The 18,739-nt window shown below is 37.4% G+C and overlaps 1 protein-coding gene across 4 annotated transcripts in view; it reads right to left on the reverse strand.

The window, feature by feature from the left end:
* SYT1 (synaptotagmin 1) overlaps positions 1–18,739 on the reverse strand; it is a 333,083-nt gene that overhangs the window by 240,973 nt on the left and 73,371 nt on the right. For 3 of the 4 annotated variants that reach the window (XM_088055675.1, XM_014248841.2, XM_088055673.1), the window contains exon 2: positions 13,791–13,881. The exons of the other annotated variant lie outside the window; for it this stretch is intronic. The gene's annotated coding sequence lies outside the window, so the exon portion shown is untranslated. The remainder of the gene's footprint in view (positions 1–13,790; positions 13,882–18,739) is intronic. 4 annotated transcript variants of the gene reach the window in all.

The following is an 18,739-nucleotide window of genomic DNA, read 5'->3' on the forward strand; positions in this document are numbered from 1 at the left end:
ACAAACTTTTCTAAAAGGCATATTAATTTAGCAGTTATAATGATTTCAGGTGTTAAAATTTTCAGTAATTGATGTTTAATCTCATGCTGTAAACACAATCTAGTTAGGTAGTTTTAGTTTATTTTAGCCAGTTTTTGTCCAGTCAGCAATCAGAATGTTGTACCCATTTGTACAAATGGATGACTTTGACATGCAGTGTGTTTTGGTACTTGAGGTAGTCAGATAACACTGCTGCTGGTGCAAAACAAAATAGAAATCTGGTTGCCAAAATTAAAAATAAGATGGTTGACTTTGTGTTTCTAAAATAAAGACTAAACAACTCCAAAATGCAAGATATAGACACATCTTAGATACCAGTCTTAAAATGTCACTAGCAGTTCAGGACACTAGAGTCAAGGATATTTAAATTCTTTAGCAGGGAGACCTGGAAAGCTTATCTGGAGATTAAAAGGTTATTTTATGATGAAAGGCTTCAAGACTTCTGAATCTGTTCAGTATTTGAAAGAAGAATAAAATGATCATAGGAGGTACCAGTGAACTTGAAATAGTACTGTACAGATTATAAATGCAGCAGAATTAAAACAGGAATATGGACAAGGAAGTAATATACCAGAGGAAAAAAGTGGTACTTCTCTGTGTTGCATAAGAAGCAATGGAACACATGAAGGCAGTGAAAAGACTGTTAAGGGGATTCACAGCTGCTTAAATACTCAGTGTCACTATCTGACAGCTGTTAAGTGGCTGCATCTGTCCAAAGGCACCTCGATGGAGTTGGTTTTACCACACCATGTCTACTTGCAACATATTCAGTACGCCAGGCTTTTAACTGAAAGAAAATCAATAGGCTTACTTCTTCTCTCCTTTGCCTTTTCCTCCATTTCTTTTTCAGTTTACTTAAGCATCTTCCTCTTGCTCTCCTACTTCTTGATAATCACACTACCATACTTAAACACTGTCTGACTGCTGATTCAGTTCATCAACAACCTGTGATTCTGCCACACTGAGATTAGTGGTCCATACACATTCTAAACTAAAGGATCTCCAACTCCACTTGCCATCTTACTGTTCCTAGCACAGTACTACCTTCATCCCTTATCTTTCAGAAGCATTTTGAAGCAGAATTTTACAGACTCCTTATAAAACACATCCTCTTCTTTCCTTAACAGTGATTTTTACTACACTGATCAATTCTTATCCAGGTCTTAAAATCATGCCATCCTAACACCTCCACAGCCTTCCACATTACTCCTTTTAACATCCATTTCAGACTCTGGGCCTGTCATTTAGTTTTCACTCATCCAGTTTTTGTCTTATAGTTTCTTTTCCCTATTTTACCAGACTCTCCTAACTTTCAATAATATCTCTGGTGACTATTATGTGGATTCATCTTTAATTTGTGAGTCAATGGCTCATCTCTTTTACACAACCAGCCAGCTCCCTTTTATCCATGTTTAACTTCCTTTCCAATTTCATTACTCTAAGTGGCCTGATAGCAGCTCAAACTTAGTATGGCTAGAAAAAACTTTGACTTCTCTAAATCCCTACCCATATCTATTCTTCAGTGCTTAGCCTTATTAATATAAAAAATTCTGCAGTAGCTCAGGATATGTTTAAACTCCTGCCCTTCACTTAAATTCTCTCTTCTTCACAAAAATGAAACAAAGGGAACTTTATCCCTTAAAAGTGAAAAATACTACCCAGTCCTAACTTCTTTCTAGGTAATCATAATCTTCTTGCCTCCTCCTCAACTCTTGCTCACTTCTTGTCTCTCCTGATTTACTTCTCAGATCATTTTTCTTCATTATACATTGAACAGTCTTATCAAAATTGTAATTCCTGTTTCTGTGCTCATTTGTAACTTTTTTCAAGCTGCTCCCAAACATCTTTATTAGTCTCAACATAACCATATTATTACAAATTTTAAAAAGAACCACATTTCATGAAATCAAAGACACTAATTCACATTAACCAAATTAATTTTTTCACCTCAACATCATACAGTAATGAAACAAATCAGGTAATTTTGCAATAAAATCATTATACATAGACTTCTAAGATGCTTGGCTGCAAATCCCTAATCCAGAGACTGGTTTAAAGTGTATCGCCTAAAGTGTATCCCCTAAAGTGTATCTAAGAACATGGTATCTGGAAGGCTGATGCAATTGGAGCCCAGTTTACAGGCAACCTGAATATGAAATTTCATTTGTGAGCTGATGATACTCCAACATAAGCAACCTTCTAACACTAGCCTGAAGTAATTTGTGGATGTTTTTGCACCTGCTTGTTCATGGGTGTATATGCTACTGAACAAATTCTCACTAGATAAGGAAGGCTGAGTAAGGCTTTACCAAAAAAAGGCAACGGTTTTGTCTCGACGGAGAAAGAGGAATAAAAGTTTCCCCCTTAAAAAAAAAAAAAAACAACAAAAATACCAAACCAAAAGAAACAAACAAAAAAAACACCCCCACCAACAAAGCAAAAAAACCCCAAACCCCAAAAACTCCACCAACCAACCCAACACAACCAAACAATCCAACCCAAGCCAACCATACTTTGGTTAAAACCACCCCCCCCCAAAAAAGAGAAAAATTTTGATAAGGTAAGTTTCACTTAATGAGAGAAAAAAATTAAATTGTCATCTTATGGTTTGTTTTTATTCCTTTTTAATATCAAAATACACTCCAACAGCAATTCACAATTTTGTATTTTTCATTTGTATCTACAAGTGAAGCGGACTAGAAATTGGTTATCAGAAAGCAGTGCCAACATGCAGAGGCACTGTCTAGATCCATCTATATCTATCATATATAGAGATATGAAAAGCCTCAGGTAAGAATAATGATCTATTATTTATCTATTGTAATAATCTACTTTTTCTTACCCCTCATTCATAGCTCCTTATGTCAAACACTTTTGCCTGTTTTTCTCTAAATTACTGTGAGCAGGAAAAGATACTATCAAATCAAGACAGGAATGTTCACAGACATAAACAAACATTTGTGTTTAAAAATTCAAGAAGTCTTCTCCAGTTCCATACTGCTGTGATGGCTAGATAAAAAACTGAGGGGCAGAAAGTATAATCACCTCCAGCCCTCCATCCTGCTCTTCAGATAGTTTTTCCTACCCTCAGGGCAAGGAAAACTGATGTGTCAATCAACCAGCTCCTGAAATGTCAAAGAGTTTTTAACACCAATGTACTGTGGTAAATCAAACACAGGCTAAGTCAAACGAACAGGTTGGACATAACATACTCAGGGAAGATACAATCTGTAAGGAGGTTCAAGACAGAAACCCATCCCTCCTCAAGTCCTTTCACTGGAATTCCCTGTTACATCATAGATTAGCAGAAATACAACCAGGAACTGCTAAATTGTACTTAAGATACATAACAAAAAAGAACCCCAAAACCAAAACAACCAAAAAACCCCAAGTAAACACACACAAAAAACCCAAACCAGCATGGAAAATTTAAAACAACCTAACTGAAAATGTTGAGAAAATAACTCTCAAATTTGACGTGTCGGCTTTAAATCTGAAAATAAGACATGATACGGCTAAACTATTAGTAAGTAAAGATTACAGATTTTTTCCTAAAGTTATATAAAATATTCCATCCAAGTTTATCAAAAGGGCCCAGTAATGTCTCCGTATCTACATCCTTAACCATTACACTTTATTCCCACAAAATCCTATGTAAGTAGACATAAATATATAAAGCAGACAATCTTCTATAGACTTAGTACTATATGTAAGAGTGCTATTTTGCAACATCAGAGTTTTGCTGTGATCATGAGAAAAATTCACCACACAAATAAGTTAGTGGCAAATGTCACTGTAAAGCTGAGACCCATCCATATGCAGCACCTAGCACAGTGAAGAGCTGAAGTAGTCCAGAATATACAAGATCACTCTTCAAAATGTCTGTAAGGCTTTGTGCGTCTTCATCTTTCTAAAGCACAAACACTTGACCAGGAAATTTCTTACAACTATAAACCAGTATAAGAAATTTGGTACATGACTCTTTTTGGGAATGTAAGTAATTTCCTACTGAGAAATTACCTATTGTTTAATAGAAAGTCGTTGATCTCTGCCCACCATCTGCTTAGCCCAACTGCTTATTTAACATGTTGGGTGAAAGCAACATTTTGTCTCAGAAATTACCCTTGCTGAAGTTAATGAACATCATGTTGTAATTTTAAGTAGATTCAGATTTATTTCCAGTCCTAGCCAAGCATTGAGTCCATTAGTTGCTGACAGTGACTAGTGTATTTGGCTAGCATATTAACTCACAATTTGTTCCACTAAAATCAACATAACCAAACGCGCAAAGTTATCTCAGCAATTCTCAGGTGGGATACAATCTTTATTTCAAGGTGTCATCCTTTCACAACATCTGTATACAACACCTGGATCTGATTAAGGAAACTTCTTTTGGATGCTATTATGCTACAAAACTGTAGACACATACCGTTCTCTGTAAACCTCAGGATAGACCAGAAGGGCTGACTGTGATGCTTGTGTGAAACACAACCAATCACTGCTAATCTGTATTCAGAAAGAGAAAGGAACTCCTGTATTTCCCTGGAAATTGCTCACATGCAAATAAAACATCCTCCCACCATAAAGAGTTTGCAATCCAAAAAATACACTATCAGGTAATCTGTAATTCAGAAGAATATCCTTAGACACAGGTTATGTAGAAGATCCCCCATCAGGCACCTGCTCCTCTCAAAATATGGTATGAAAGGCCAGGAAGGGCTGCTGAGTTCTGCTACCACACCCCAGCTGGGAGGAGGTGATCCTCTAAGTAGCAGAATGTGGCCTTAACACGTACACACCTCTAGGCTCGAACATTTTACTCCTTCAAACTTTCCATGGACAAAGCGTTAGAACTGGCTTACATTTTACTGGAATCAGTTTATTCATGGTACCACTGCTACTGTGCCACTGCTAACTTTTGATCGCAAAAAAATATTTTTTTTTTACAAAAGCTGGATTAATAGCATATCCTACATCATTGCTGACAAAACAGCATGGAAAGAGGTTTTCAAATGGTGTCAAATTGCACATTGCTGATACACTACAGTGAGTGAAGCCTAATACAAACATGCAATAGAACAGGATGAGAAAGTTAATGTAAAAATTACCCAACTCAAAATGATGTTTTTCAAGTCCATCCTTCTTACAAACAATGTATTGGAAGAAGCTGACTCCCAGACACCAAACTGACTGAGTACCTGATGGGTTGGCACTATCTATGTGCTGCTCAAGAACAAACACACCTGAGCAGTCATAACCACGAGGCTGCATTAGAGACCTACAGCACGAATGTGTGTTTCTTACATTTATTATGTAACATTCTCCACATATAAACATAGGACAGAGACATGCAAGGTTGGTTGCCTTCATGACATTTACAAACAACAATAAAATGGGTATGGTAAAACACTGTTTGCCATAGTGTGGTCTGAATTTATCCATCTTTCAGAAGCACATACGGGGAATGTTTTAATCTAGAAATAACTATGTGGCTGCTAGTGAAAAAAGAAGCATCAGAACACACAGGAGTAGAGGGAGAGACAGAAAAGATTTTTAAAATCTGTAATCACTATGTTGTAAACCATTTATCTAGAAAATTAGTTTGAGCTTACAAGTATGTCCAGCCTACCTCTATGCATTACATAGAGTTTTGCAGCAGTGGAATGAAATTTTGCAGCCAATGCCCTTCACATGTAACTAGTTTGTGCTGAAACAATTTGTCAATCTTATTTAACTGTTGCTATTTGCTGCAGTGCAAGGAAATTCTAACTGATAAAGGTTAGACTTCTGATGTCACAAAAAAATAGCAACAGCTGTCTTTCACAAAATTCACTAAAGCTAGCTTCCATCTTCCTTGCCAAAATTAATAATATATTCTAAGGATGTCCAAGTGCTGTCATCTGTTTCACCCTCTGTCCCTGAAAAGTAGCTGCATTCTCTACTTTTATGTTGGTCATTTCTCCACAATAACATTTTTTTAAATGGCATTCAGGGTTACAAAATGGAAAGAGATCCCATTTCACTACAGCCATTTATTCCTAACAAAGAGAGGTAACAGTGTGACAGCATAAAAGCTCTCTCTCCAATCTCCACCTGCTCCCTCTGTAAGTTTTTTAGTACTATTCCAGCAGACTTTAAATCTTACTTACAAAAGCCAGTACACCAGATGTCCTTGACTGTCCCACCTGCTGGCCGTGCTTACGCTCTCCATAACTGATCCACCCATCCATCTTCATGCGTGCCTACATGAAAGAAGCACTGGGCAGAGTGCATGACATGTTCTCTCTTGGACCTGGTACAGAGTATGTGAAGAGTGATAGCTGTTTGTTCTAGAGCTTTTTATTTTAGCTCTAGCTGCACAGCCTCATGTGCTTTGTGCAGGAGGTTCCATGTTGACAATCTGTAATAGCTGACTTGGAAGCCACCACACTGCAGGATCTGATCTGGGAACTGAAATACAACAGCCTTAGCTACTCAATTTGAGTTTCTCTGCCAAGGGATAATACAAAATCCCTCCTCAGTTGGTACATATCTTCTCTACATATATGGTACCTGTGTGGTATGGCTTTTACACAGCTGTTCTTAGCTTCCTTTTTCTTTAAAGTTCTTTAAAGAACTGTATGATGAGCTCAGGAAATCTTGGCTTCTACCTGTGCTGCTTCTGAGAAGCAGGCTACACTGTGCACACACTTCTGTGTCACACAGCATAGCCAAAACTTGTTTACTGCTATCAAAGCTTATTTACAGCCTATCAGAAAGCTAAAAATACTTTTAATTTTCCCACAATATAAAGCAGACTGCCACTGCACTTCTCATCAAATCAGATACCCTGCCAAGGAAACACACAGGCTTCTGCATTCAGTCAGCACTGAATTTGGCTGCTCAGACCAAGGGCTACAAAGTCAAAGCCTCATTACAGAATCATTGTGCAAATACAGCAATATACAATCAAGAAATGTAAGTCAGAAAAATAGTGTCTTGCAGACAAACATTGTACAAATAGACCTCTGCATAAACTGAACAATACCATGATATGTTCCCGTTCTTCTACAATATATCACATATTCTCAATATGTACATCTCTCCATTTTATTATCCACAAGCAAAGATCAAAGTCATGTCTATAAATACGTTTACATATAAATACCCACTATTTTCAGTCATTTAAACTGGAAACTACAAAGCAAGAGTTATGCCTACAGTTGCATGTATTTATATTCCTAGTTCCTTAATGATGGATTTCTTTTACTGGTGAGATGATGGTCTATGAGCTTGTGATTAAAAGACTACTCTTATCTGTATACAACATGTTATTAAGACTATTTTCCCACTTTTCAGTGACTTCCTACCTTACATCTCTCAGAATTTGGGGAATGGACCCAAGATTCACGTATGTTGAAGAGTTCAATTATGGTAGCTATGAAGAGACCAATTATGGTCAAAATTGCTATTACTAATGCTAATTAGTAAGTAACAATTTGTTCAGAAAACTAACTGGAAAAGGGAACAAAGAAACTCATCAATGAACGAGAAAGGCCTGTCTTAGTTCATTCTCTCTTCAGGCAATGATTTATTTTGGTTTTGTGGGCACTTTTTTGTGGGCTACAGCTGCTTTTATATCTCTGTTTCTTGAGATATCTGAAGAGCTAAGCCTGATACAAAGATCTGATGGATGTCTGCCTAACTAATGTATGTAGCTATTAATTTGTATTTTTCTTCTTTATTACATTTTCAGAATCAAAAAGAGATAAGCATTACCACAAGTCACTGTTATCAATATCAAGAAGACACACACAAAAGATGTTTGAATAAAATGAAATTCTACATGTCAGTAGTAGACAAGATGCTGTTGGAAAGTGCCAGATAATTAAATTTTACAGAGAATCACAAATTTTGGACCTCTCACAGTGATGAGATCTGTCAGACACAGATAAGAATTTGTATTTTTAAAATATACAAGGTTTCATATCGCATCTTCTTTTAATGTGAGAACAAAACAAACCAGTTGTTTATGCCAACAGCTCCAAGCAGTTTGTCACACTGCAAAGCACAAAGTATTCATCTGGCTGGGCTACCACCATTCTGACATCAACAGACAACATTCATAGATAATAAAGCAGGAATCTGTATTCACCCAGTTTACCAAAGAAACAGTGGAAGGACAGCAAAGGATGTATTTATCTCAGGACAGTGCCCTAATCAAGGGTGCAGAGAACAGGAAGCCCCAAAAGCAGAGGCAGGCACTAGAAGGGATACAGCAAGTCGGACTGGCTCCAGTTGAAGACCTGGACGCCCACTGGGACCCTGCCCCAGCATGGGCTGGGGCTGTTCTCTGGCACCTTTTGCACATGCAGGACAAAAAATTTGGATTCACAGTGATAGAGAAAGCAAATACTTTTTAATATTTTGTAAGAAGGAATGTAATTTTAATATTTTTTCTTTTCAATGCTACGTACAAAGGGTTACACATAAAACCTGATTGCTTGCTGGAAGATGAGGTTAGAAAAAAGCCCCTCAAGTCTTCCAGACTCCTGAGAAAATGATCTTTACTTTTGCTGGCTGCTCAAACTGTTTGAGAGACACTGTGGTGTCTGGGGCAGAGCAGAAGGGCACTGGGAGGAGAGGCAGGTCTGCCCAGGGCTGGTCACAGCAGGTTCCAGATGCCCTCACTGCACCCACCACAGGGCACAGCTGAGCCCCACAACTGATGTGGGGACAAAACCCCCTGACAATACCTCTGGAAAATGTACTTAAGATAGGGCAAAACCACTGCCCAGCAGTGAGAAGTGAGAGGGGAAAGCCTGAGAAACAGCCCTGTGCACACCAAGGTGAGAGAAGGAAGAGGGGGAGGAAGAGCCCCAAGGGTTGGAGCAGAGATTCCCCTGCAGCCCATAGTGGGGAATCATCATCATGCAGGTTCCCCTGCAGCCTCTGGAGGCCCCCATGGACAAGGGGAAAAGGGGGAGGAGGAGTAAGGAGTGACAGGGATCAGCTGTTACAAACTGACCACAAACCTCACATCCCACTTCCCTGTGCTGCTCACTGGAAGCAATCAGAAGGGTTGAAGGAAGGAGTGAATTTGAAAGGAACAAGGGGAGAAGGTGTTTTAGGTTTTGTCCTTGTTTCTCACCATACCAGTCTATTTTAATCAGCAATAAATTAAGTTAATATTCCTCAAGACAAGCCCATTCTGTCCGTTAAGGCAAGTGACGTCCCTGCCCTCATCTTGAGATACATCAAATGAGAGAGGGGCTGGGTCAGAGACTGGCAGCCACTGAGGTCAGCCCACCACTCTTGGGAATCAAATTTGGGAACTGAATTTTACACATTTATGTATTCCAATTATATAAAAGTGACCAAAGTTCATTATTCATTACACTACTAAGCACGCTTGCTAATAGTGAGGTGAGCAACGCTTGCTACACAGAAAGTGTATGCTGGTTCCACCACCTGATGCCCCCAGACACCTGTGAAGGCTCAAAGTTCTGGAGTGGTTTCAAAAGCTTCTTTAACTGATTTACGGCTTTGCTACTGCCAAAAGAGAAGAGATCCTGCCCTACTTTTCACACGCACATCACTGCACTATTTTCTTGTGAGGCAGCAATAAGGCTTATCTGGCTGAAAACTACTGTTCATTTTTAGTGCTGGAACAAAAAGGGAGCATAAGATCATCACTTCCAGCAAACATGCTATCATGAAACTATACCCTTGGAGTGCTCCAGGCTCATGATCCCAATGTTCCTCAGAAAATAACTACGCTTATGAGACTTGGATCATAGCTGCTGTTCTAGCTTCACACTGGGGTTTCTTAAAATGTCCATCCTGATTTATTCACATGTAAAGATAGTAAGAAATGTCCTGCTGGGTTTTTTTGAGCCAATTTGTCACAAAATTTTTTCAACACTGCTTGACCAAACCTGTGACAGGACCAGAGGACTTTCTGAACCAATCTAAATTTATGGTCTACTAATCTGGTATCCTCTTTGTGACAAATGACAAGGTCAGTCATTTAACAAATGTGCGTGACCTCCTGCAGTAGTTATCTCTAAGATAATTCATTCCATGAAAGAATACCCTACCCACTTATCCATTTATTTTTCCCTACACCTGGGGTCTTTTTCTTCCTCCTAAAATCTTGCAATAATTCACTCAGAAACATAGAATATGCTGAGTTGGAAGGGATCCAACTCGACTTCGAAGTGTGCAACTCCTGACCCCAAGAATCCCACCATGTGCCTAAAAATCATTGTCCAAACACTTTATGAACTCTGTCAGGCTTGGTGCTGTGACCACTTCCCTGGGGAATCCAGTCCAGTGCCCAGCCACCCTCTGGATGAAAAGCTTTTTCCAGATATCCAACCTAAACCTCCCCTGACACAACTTCTGGCATTTGCTTGGGTCCTGTCACTGGTCACGAAAGTAAAGAGATTAGAACTTGCTGCTCCTCTTTCTCACATGCTTTCAAGGAAGCTGACAGCTCCTCCCAGTTTAGTGTTCTCAGCACACTTATTTAGTATTCCTTTGTGTTCAAGTCATTAATGAAGATACTGAAAAAAACTGGGCCCAGGATGGAGCCCTTCAGAACCCCACTGTTACAACTCTCACTACCCTGTCAATTCAAAACTGTTCTGAATTTTCTCAGCTTCTTGGCTTCATTCCATAGCAATCCAACGGGGCTTTTATCCAGACAGCTAAAAACCACAATTCTCTTCCCAGATATGATGTGAACTTGTAGGTGCATACTTTCCTCATGAAACTACTATTTTCCCTTGAAGTTTTAGTTTCTTTTTTGCCTGCCAAAAAGGAAAGCAAAGGCATGTTACCCCTGCCACATAAACACATGGAGGAGAATGAGCGTCTGGTTTCTGACCATTACTGATGCTGAGATTGACTGGGATAAACAGCAAGGGCTCCAAGTACCACCTCTGGCTCAGTGAGCCAACTGTTTGATTGTTCTCATGTTAACAGCTTATGTGCAATTGCTGCTGGTTTAGACTGTAACACAGTAAGTGCAGCACTGTGGGAACAGAGGCCTATTTTTGCACAAGCAGTTTTATTCTCATTCTTTCAGGAAGAGTAAAATCTGAGCTTGACTGTATTACTTTGTGAAATTTTATTTTCCCCAAAGAAGTGTTTGGTATATCTGATTCAATCTGAATCATCCAAGCCCACAAATCTCATTGCAGCATATGTTACCAATATAAATAGTTGAATTTACTTTCAGTTGAGGAGGTTATATAAAGAGCTTAATAAGTTTCAACACATTGATTAAAGTAATTTTTGCATTTATTGTTCTCCCAATTTTTAATGGCTGCGCACATCATAGATCTATATAACATTCCATGCTCACTGTTGCTTAATGGCTTACCTTTAAGATGGTAATGATTAAAGGAGATATATAGGAGATACAAAGACTGAGACGTATCCATCTACAGCCTAGGGACTTTAATTTATCAGTTGAAAACTGGGTCTCAAAAGAGAAATTAAGTGAAGAGTTAGTTCAGAAAAAAAAGAATGTAAAATCATAGTAATAGGTAATTTTTAAAATATTTATATTTTTAGAAGCAGGTTTACAGTCTATCAACCTTTGTTTGTGTATAATTTTGGCGTTCATTGCAACAATACCTTAGTCCTTATTTCTTGCATAGTCCCAGGATTCCAGGGCACCTTGTTTTTCACAAATGGGCTAGAAGCAAAACACTTCAAGGGCAGGAAAACAGGAAAGAACTCATGAGAGATTTGCTATCAACTAGCACGGTTTCTTGAATTTAAATGGGTCAGACCATTGAGACTGGTTGGTCTGGGGCTTCCCAATTCTGGATCTATACTATTTACAGTCATTCTCTGTGCTCTGTGGAGATTCCCTTAGCTGGCCTGAGCACCATTCTGCCTTTTTAGAATGTTCAAAGCAACTACACTGGAAGTAATAGCTCCTGTGAGAGGAGAACTGCTTTCATCCCTGTTACTATCAAGTAAAAAATACCTCTAAAGCGAAAAATACCACCAAAATCAACGCACCAAAAATACTTCTAAATGAAAAGTAGTATTAAAGAGAAATTGCATCTAAAACACTTGAAGGAATATTTTTGCCGGTATAATGGTGTTTTTTAGAAGACTCCTTGTAACACGTAAAAATTTCCAATTATTTCATATTTCACTAAACACTTCCTAATACCCAAAAAGTCTAAGAAGGCATTTCCTACTGACTCTGCTTATTACAGAAACCCCTCTAACCCAATTTGTAGCATATTATATAGACATCAGCCCACTAGGGGACCTACCAAACAAATTCTGTGACTCAGGTGACAAATTAAGAAGCATTTCTAGTTCAGATTTGTGCATGGGATCCTCAGGTTTTGCTGCAACCTTAGGCTACCGGTATAGATTTTAAAAAAAAATCTCCCTGATTCATTCATATTCCATTTTTGCTTTAATTTGCTTTTCTACTTCATATTTACCTTACAGACAACTTTATTCTATTTCACATTCCTGAGAATCTTATTGTAGCTCATGGGTCTATGTGGATAATCTCTTTAGTAGCAATACTCTTCAGGGCACAAGACAGTCAAATGTGCATGCAAGTCCTTGAAGCTATTGTTGAAATGGAAATTCAACTTTCAAATCCCAAAACATTTGCTTTCATTTAAATTAGTTTGAGTTATGACATTGGTGACTTACTCCCAGACACATTCATGAGACAGTATTTCATATTCTCAGAAGAAACTGCCTGTAACTGAGATATGCATGATAGTGAAAAAAGATGGAAATTAATTTTATCACTGTGATGAACACACTACTACTTAAATCAAAATTTATTTGCAAGTTTTGGTGGAACAGGAACAGATTCAGGGGAAATAGAAGATTAAATATTTTTTTATAGAATCACAGAATATGCTGAATTGGAAGGGACCCATCAGGATCATTGAGTCTAACTCCTGTCATTCAAAAATGAAGAGTCTCTTTACCAATGTAAGTACCATGCAGGAAATAAAGACTTCTTTAGTAAATATATTTATATCTGAATGTTAATACAATTGTGACATGAATTTCATTTTTTTCTCCTAAAATTAGAAAAGGGTCTAGAATGCAAGCATGATACTATAATCACATCTCCTAATTTCACTGTGCTGTCTACATCATTGGCACTGAATTTTATGAAATGACTACAGAAGCAATGGGACTGCCTGGTGGAGACTAAGGTGTACAAGCATTAACTCAAACAGAACTCATCAGCTAAAATGGGACAGCAGATATTCTATCTGCAACCTGAAATTCACAGTCCCTTACTATATGCAGCTACATTGCATAAGATACAGGCTAAAGTATGAGGACACACACTACTGATTGTACTAATCAAAACCTTATTCAGAAGTGATCTGTTTAGTGGTGCACAATGGCAGATGCCACAGCATATTTTTTTGTGATGCAAGGCTGCTCAAGATCATCTATGGATAATGAACCATGACAGCTTGGGATTTGATAAAACACAAATTGATGGTGAGAGAAGGCAAAGAATACAACTACCATCTGAACAAAAAATGCAAATCAACTGGATTCTTTTAATCTTTAATGTCAGAATGAAATATCACGTAATAAAATAACATTACATGTTCATAAATCTAACAAACTTTGCATCAGAAAAAGTGATTTCTTTAATTTCTTTACTATCTCCACTTTAATTATTGCAATGACATGGATTAAAGTATCTATTAGGTTATAGAAGGTAACAGAATCTTGTTTGTTTAAAATACCTTATATGATTGGCATCAATGCAGTGTTCACAGGGGAATCCTGAATGAAGGTTCTTCTTCTTCACGGTTGAGAAAAATATCCCTTTTCTCCCTTTAAAAGAAAGACATTCCATGTAAACACTTGCCAGTACCTATAGTGCTGTATTTTCCATCTTTGCCTACGAACAACTGCTGCTTAAAAACTCCTTTAAATGTACTTGGTTTGTTCACTGCCTTTCAGCTGATTGCCTGTAGCTGATTATCATGAGATTTAATCAGACTGTTAAGAGACACAGAAGAAAAATATGTGAACAAGATTTCTTCATCATGGACTGATTTAGACTATTTTCTTAGTGTGCTGCAATATTATATATTTCTGTAGATTTCATCAGTGAGCCAAGTAAAGTGAATTGCAATGATCTCACATCATGTTTTTCTACTGCTGTAACCCACAAAATTCCTTAACTTAGCATGCTCAGTGAATTCATGTGATATTGGAAAGACATGGATGTATACTTGAACATTTTTTAACTTCTACACACAAATAGACAATTTCAGAACAGTTTGGATTAAGGGCAAAAGTGACATCAATCAATTCAGTCTTAGACTCAAAACAATTTCCTAGAACTGTTCAGATTATACTAGATTTTCTTTTCCTTCTCTGCTATTTGCCTTCTATAGAGTCTCCTATTCTGGTAAATTAAAGGAATTCACATGACTTTTTCCTCACAGCTGTAACTAGAAGCTCCAGTTAAGACTGAATGCTCACTGAGCTGGAAGTTGTTTGAACAAGGCTGTTAGACATCTTTAAGATTTTTATAAATCAAATCCCTTAGACAGCAAAGGATAAACGAGTAAAAGCTGTATCAATATATTTGTTCTACAGATGAAAGCAAAGGTACACAAATATTAAACAATATGCTGGAAGTCACATGAGGTTCAAGGATCCTTCTCAGTCTTAAATGCCTTGAATCCTTGCCCAATCACACCCCATAAAGCCTGTCCTCAGCCCCCATATCTTATATGTAGCACTTTTGATTATTTTTCTTAGGAGGAAGTACTATCAGTATTTAATTTTCTTGCACTTGACAACATTTAGAACTGCAAAATTACAAATAAAGATTTGTTTTAAACAACAGAAGCATTGAGTTAAATCAAAAATTCATTAAAGTTATTTTAAATACTTTGGAAGCTTTCATTTTTCACTGGTTAAGTACTAAGGAATCAATGCTGTAAAAATGATGGAATTTTCTGCAAATGTATATACTTATTATTTGCCTTCTAATTTTTAGGGAATAAAGTCCATATCAGCAAGGTGCATTGCATTGAATGTAGGGTCACCAAAGTCTGGGGGTACATGAATTTAGAGCTCCACACAATGTGTCTTTTCCACTAGAAAAAGAAAGAAAGACTGAAGCTTTTAAATTACTCCAGGACCTAGGGTTTTAATGAAATAACTATCAGGAAAAGCTGGTTAAAAATGTTCTGACTTTCAAAGTCAACAATTATTTTCTAGCTTGTGGCTGTCTGGATAGAATATCTTTATTTATCAAAACAACAAAGTGAAATTAAACTCATTAGATGCAAACCACAACATTAATAAAAGAACATCACTGCAATGTCAAGCACTCAGAGTTTAATTCAGTCTATTTCTGTGGCTTTATGACAGTCTCTGAGTCACAATTTTTTTGTGGGGAGCTATGCTTATTCAGTGCCTAGGTTGTTTTTTTAAGGAATTTAAGAGGTTTACCCCTCCTATTTTGTGAATGCTCTAGAATTCACATACCTTATAGAGCAGATTCTTAAAATAAAATAATTATTTTCATGATGAAAATTTTTTAGGATAAAAAAATCCACTAATTTTATACACTAAATAATGGATCCTTATTTCCTCTCCACCTCCTTTTTTTTTTTTTTTTTTTTTCTTCAGAGCATGTAGCATTGTATCTTCCTATATATCCAAGACAACTCCACTGAATTTCATTTTCCTGCCTTCCTGGCTCATTTCTCAACCATTCCCAGTTCTCTCGAGCTAGGATTACTGGCTGATACTCCTGGCAGTTTTGTTGGCAGCTCTGTATCTGCTGTCCAGATATCCAATACCTTATTAAATCTGTCTTCTCTGGAGCTCCCTGCCAATTGTGACTCTTTTTGTCTGGTCAGTTCCAGTTTCCCATTCCATGTCCAATTTTTATGCCCTTTCTTGTTATCCAGGTTGACTATTAATCCACTGCCCTTGCCCAACAAGCCCCAGCCATTCCCTCCTCAGCTAAAGGCTGACCAGTCTTCTGGTCCTCTTCTGTCCACTGGGGTCCTGGCATAGTTCTGTATGGTGCAACACACAGAGGGACTACCAAAAGCTGACACAGGAAACTCTTTTTAAATCTTTTTTCATCTTGCAACAAAGTCTATTTGTAATAGGGACACTAGAGTTTATCACAGTCAGCCTCTGGAGATTTGAGAAGCCAGAGCACACTTAGTAATGACTGCAAATGGAGATTTTCCATCTTTGTTTCATTAACAGATTCCTCTTCCCTCTGTGAGTTCTTTTCCTTTTCAAAAGGCTTATGATTTTGTTAATTCTAGTGAATAATCACAGGCACGGCCACAAATACACTCTGTCAGAATTGGCAATCTCACTGCTAGGCAAAAAAACCCTAAATCTGCCAAAAAGGAAACTTTCAAATATGAAATGTGGTTTTGTGTCAAGATCTTAACTGTGTTGAAAAATCCTAGTTAGATACAAATATTTCTAAGGAGACAGGATTTAACATTTGGGAATCAGGAAAAGACAGATAAATCTATAAGTAAGTTTTAGTACATTTTAATATAGGTAACAATGAAGCATGAACCATGTTCCAACAAGAATTTCTAGGTTTTCTTAGAGATTTAAAACTTCTTTTTACAAGTCCCTTAGGGAGCAGAACAAACCTCTCTCACTTATTGGATGAACAGTGCATAATACTTTGCATAATGAAATTAAGCAGCCTGAAGTACATGTGAACATGACTAATGAGACCAAATGCAGCAGGAAAACCAAGCAGATGGCTTGAGTGAGCTGGAACAGAGTAGCAAGGAGAGATCTGGATGTTTTGGGGTTTTGCAGGATACATACAGAAACACAAATATAATTTTTGCATTTCTGTATAACAGTGCATCTGTCAGCACTTTGGTGGTCTATGGACCACAAGTGAGAGCTTGCCAGAATACTAATTCTGTCTGTGGAAAACCTTTATGTGTCATCTATGGAGACACAAAATGCAAACAAAATGGAGGTTGGGGGTAGGAGTTGTTTGTTTTGCTGTGTTTTGCTTTTTTAATTGCATAAAAAGATATTTAAGCTAGTGGTATACTTTTAATGAATTAGTTCTTCTCCATCAAAAGCCTGGTTCTCAGACACCTGCTCAGTAATATGAACATCTGGGGGAAAATGCAGTAAGAGAGAGAAAGGAGGCAGCAGGTATTAAAAGATGATGGGAAAAGGCTTTCTTATCAAGAAAGGTCAATGACCAACTTATAAAGGATGCTACCAGAAATACTGGAAGATGAAGATACATTCAGTTTGCTCTCATTGCTTTCTGGGGAAAAAAACAAATCTGTCCACGGGAAAGATTAACTTCATTTCTGTAACATGAGCTACAAAGAAGGTTAGCAGACAGCCTCACCTTGAGAGGTATTCAGGTGAAGCTATAGCTCTGCTCTACACGAAACACATTCTGACACTAGCTATTTACATCTGCAAACTTAAGGGCTTGCCTGCAGTTATATTATAAAGAACAAGAAGATTCAGAGAGAAAAAGTATAAAACTAAGCAAATTTGCAATGTCATCCTGCTGCTATCTCTGCCACAAATGACTGGAATGAAATGCCTTTAGATGTATATTTTCTGACTGAGGTATTTTTTTTTTACTAGAAAACTTCATGTGATATTTTGAAAGGAAGCACAGACGTCACCTCAGTTTACAATATAAAGCTATCTTGTCAACAAAGCAATTTTAACCAATGTTCAGAAGAAAACTATTTAATTGATTTTCCTGCTCCTGTCAGTAAGTATAGTAGTATGTTCCACTGCTGATGATCATGCTACAGCTGTAGCCCACCTACCACATACTGGACTATTACATGCTCCTAATATTCAGTGCTCATAACACAATTTAGCAGTGCAAAATACTTTTACTACCAACACAAATTGCTGAGGTACAAAGTTCACACATTCTTTAATCCCTTCAGTTAGTTTTAAAAATGTATCTCTCCACTGTGTACACCGGTCTCTCTTTTTAAAAGTTCAGAAAATTTAGAAACATAGAAAGAGACTGAGTAATTCCATGGAGCATCATTGTGCAGGCAAGAAAATAAAAAAGAACCAAAACTCACAGAACTGCAAACTTCTTTTACTTTTGGAAGACAGTAGTAATATTTACTTTTTTTTTCCCCCAGGGACTTCTGATGGTATTTTTTCTCCTGTCTAAACAAAAAACATTTCCTTTATTCTGAAGCATATTGAAGTTATCTCCACTCTGAAACAACCACAAAAGTCTTTAACAATCCAGACCAGCAAGATCTTCCAGTCAGCCTTGACCTAAATTCATCAGGTGACATATGCAGAGATTCAATTTCTTTATTTTACTGCAAATGATTGTTAATTACACCAAAGCACAAATTTTAAGCTTCAATCTAAGCAACAATATGAAGTATTTACTATGTGATAAATGACTTAAATAAGAAGTCATTCCAAATCATTCCAGCCTATATTACTTTTATCAGATCTCCCTCATCTTCTAAACATTGGCTATTATTCAAACTATCCACCAAATCCAACTTATATCAGTATCCTTGTAGCTTTCTAGTGTAACTTGTGTTAAGTATGAGTACCTACTACACAACTGAAAACAAAGATTAATTGATGTCAGTGCCTTTTATTGTCCATACAGACCAGGTTTGCAATATGCAATAGAGTTTTGTGAGGAAAA

This window comes from Pseudopodoces humilis, chromosome 5 (assembly GCF_049639895.1).
Source record: "Pseudopodoces humilis isolate 2021_Gansu_Grassland_sample_001 chromosome 5, ASM4963989v1, whole genome shotgun sequence".
NCBI lineage: Eukaryota > Metazoa > Chordata > Aves > Passeriformes > Paridae > Pseudopodoces > Pseudopodoces humilis.